The 2,847-nt window shown below is 38.2% G+C and overlaps 1 pseudogene; it reads left to right on the top strand.

Annotated features, from left to right (window-relative positions):
* The window catches only part of LOC101572648, a 4,700-nt pseudogene extending 2,967 nt beyond the window's left edge, over nucleotides 1-1,733 (top strand).
* Nucleotides 1,734-2,847: the final 1,114 nt, after the last annotated feature.

Raw genomic sequence — 2,847 nt, 5'->3', positions numbered from 1 at the left:
ACAGCAGGCCAGGGCATTGAACCCCTGGCCCTTGCACCTGCTTTCAGGTGCTTTAATCTGCTGAGCTATTTGACTGGCCAATATTATGCTCTTTCGCTGATTTTCTGAGATCTTGCTTACTATGTGTCTTGGTGTAGCTTCATTATGATTATGGCTAATTGGAGTTTTATGTGCCTCAATTACCTGTGTGTCAGATTCTTACCCCATGCCTGGGAAATTTTCTGCTACTAACTTCTGCAAATATTTTTCTTATGTCATTTGGGCTGACTGCTGTTCTTTTGTTGATACCTATTAGTCATATGTTGTTTTTCTTTGCATTATGTTATAGCTGCTGAAATGTTATTTCTTGGTTCCTTGTTATGTTTAATACATGTTTCCTTTTGTTTTCACTAGATGCAGTGCTGTCCTCAAGGACTGAAAGTCTATCTTTAGTTTCATTTTATTTATTCTGTAGTGGGGGTCAAACTTGGGACCATGTGCTTGCCAGATAGGTACTTATGCCACTGAACAATATATATCCCAGGCACTATCTTCAGTTTTGCTCATGTGGTTTTGCCAGATTTCAGAATTCTTAATTTCTTTGATGTCTGTTTGACTCTGTTTCTTGAATTCTAATTCTTTCCTGTATTGTTTGTTCAATGTTTCTATAACTTTTTTATTTTCTTCTTTCTTTGTCTATGCCTTCTTTTGATGTGCTAAGCAATTCTTTCATGACCGCTGTCATTTCATTTTTACCTGACAGATAGAGTTTCTGATCTGATTTCTTCTATAGACAGAAGTAGTTGTTACTTTACTTCAGTTGCTATTATTTCAGAGATTTCAGGTGCTTGACTTCCAAATTCTTCTATGACTGTCTTCTGGACTTGTTCTGCATGTGCTGGAGACCTGAGATTGCCCTTTTGCTTCTTTGTTTGACATTTTTGAACTTCCCAATGTTCACCTGGATTCAGAAGTGATGGAAGGGTTTCTAGGCACAGGTCAGTGAGGCTCCCCAACAAGAGCTGGGGTTTGATCTTACTCTTCTACCTACTTATTTTATGGGTTCCTGGGTGCACTGTTCTCATTCACAATGTGGGCTGTCCTTCAGATTCTGAATGACAAGTTTCCAAAATATCATGACCAGATTCCTAGTGCAGGACTCATGGTTTTCCTAAAACTGACTACACTGTAATAAACATTTAGTGTTTCTGATCCATGTTCCTATGAAACGTACATTGAAGACCTAAAGAAGTTTTTAAAAATTATACTCTTTAGAGCACAAAATTCTCACCAGTTATACTGATGGAGTGCTTTTGGGACAGATGGATCCAGTTTATGCTGCATGTGAGTTTCCTGATTTCTTACTTCAAGTGTGCAGTGGCACAACTAATACTAATTTTTGCTGTTCCCAAGGACAACTTTGTATTCTTGTGAAAATGAACAGAATCATTAGATTAAATCCTGAAGGATCACCAAAGATAGAATGTATTTTGAAGTATGAAAAGCCAGCAATTGTTTCAACTTACCCTAGTCAAGAACTCATAGACTTAAAGTATTTTACATATTATAGAAAGAAACTGTACGTGGGCTACCTCCAGCCATTGGTTGCTGTCCAGTCCTCTTTTGGATTTAACAGTGCCAAGAAAGAAGTAATGGTAGAGTGCAAAATTGAGGGATCAAAGAATCTAGGAAATGTGGATGATCATGGCAAGTTGTTGGGAAAAGTTGCCTTCAAAATCACAGCATGTGCATAGCCCTGAGTAGTATGTCTCTGTAGAATAGATCTCTTGTCTGTCTTCATTGTGTGCCCACTTGTCCTGCCATTCCAGAATTCTGAGACCACCTAGGGAAACGTGGTAATGCCCAGCTGGGACAACAGCATAATGTACTTCCAGACCACAGTGTTCCAAGTCTTCTGAAATAACTGCCTACTGCTCTGAGGCCCTTTTAATCAGTGCCCAGCCACCACATAGGGACTGGAAAACACCTGATTTTGAATGTGTGGGATTGGGGAGCTTGAACTTTCCTTGAATGTGGTTTAATTGCCAAGTGTCTAAAGCTAAATATGCTGTGCAATGTAAATTTTTTATGGATTTAATACTGGTTAACTTAATTTTGATGCCAACAATGTTTCAGGGATTAAATAGTACTTGGCCAGCATTAAGTGACTATGGCTTCAAGAAATGGGTGTGGAGAAGCTCTGTACATGATGAAAAAAAAGGCTAAAAGTGGATCTGAAAGTGTTATCTTTAATTTTTGTACAATTATTTTACATGCTGAATTAGTCTGTGGATCTTCTTGATAAAAAACACAAACTTTTTGTTCTGAAACATATTTTTATAAAAGAAGTTAATAGGATTATTTTCCTATTGGAACTGAATCTCTTAAAATGTATTTCAGACCATAGATAAAACAGCATTTTTAGGTTAGAATGAATATGCACCTAATCTTTTATGAAATTAAATTCATGAGTCTTAAATTATATAATTGTTCGTGAAATATCTTGTTTCTGCTTTTATTTAGCAGGCTGCAGGCCCTAATAAAAGATTTAAATTGTGAAATCAAAAAACATCATTCTGCAGCTTTGTGGCGAATGCTTTAGAGGTGTGAAGGCTGGAGGCAGAGCAAACCATAGACTACAGGGGTCATCTAGATGAGAGTGGACGAGGGCTGGGACAGGCAGTGAATTAGTGGACACATTCCAGAAATACTCCCACACAGAAACCATAGGACCTGAGGACTGGGTGTGAGCAGAAAAGGTTTATTCCTAGGCTGTTCTGAGCCAGGTAACTGGGTAAATAGTGAGGGTACCATTTGCTAAGAGGCAGAAGAGAGAACCAAAACCAAGTTGGCAGGAAAGTGTCAGCC

This window comes from Octodon degus, unplaced genomic scaffold (genome assembly GCF_000260255.1).
Source record: "Octodon degus isolate 3935 unplaced genomic scaffold, OctDeg1.0 scaffold00047, whole genome shotgun sequence".
Lineage (NCBI taxonomy): Eukaryota > Metazoa > Chordata > Mammalia > Rodentia > Octodontidae > Octodon > Octodon degus.
Note: the sequence above shows the minus strand (reverse complement) of the source record. Positions and strands in the feature narration are given on the sequence as shown.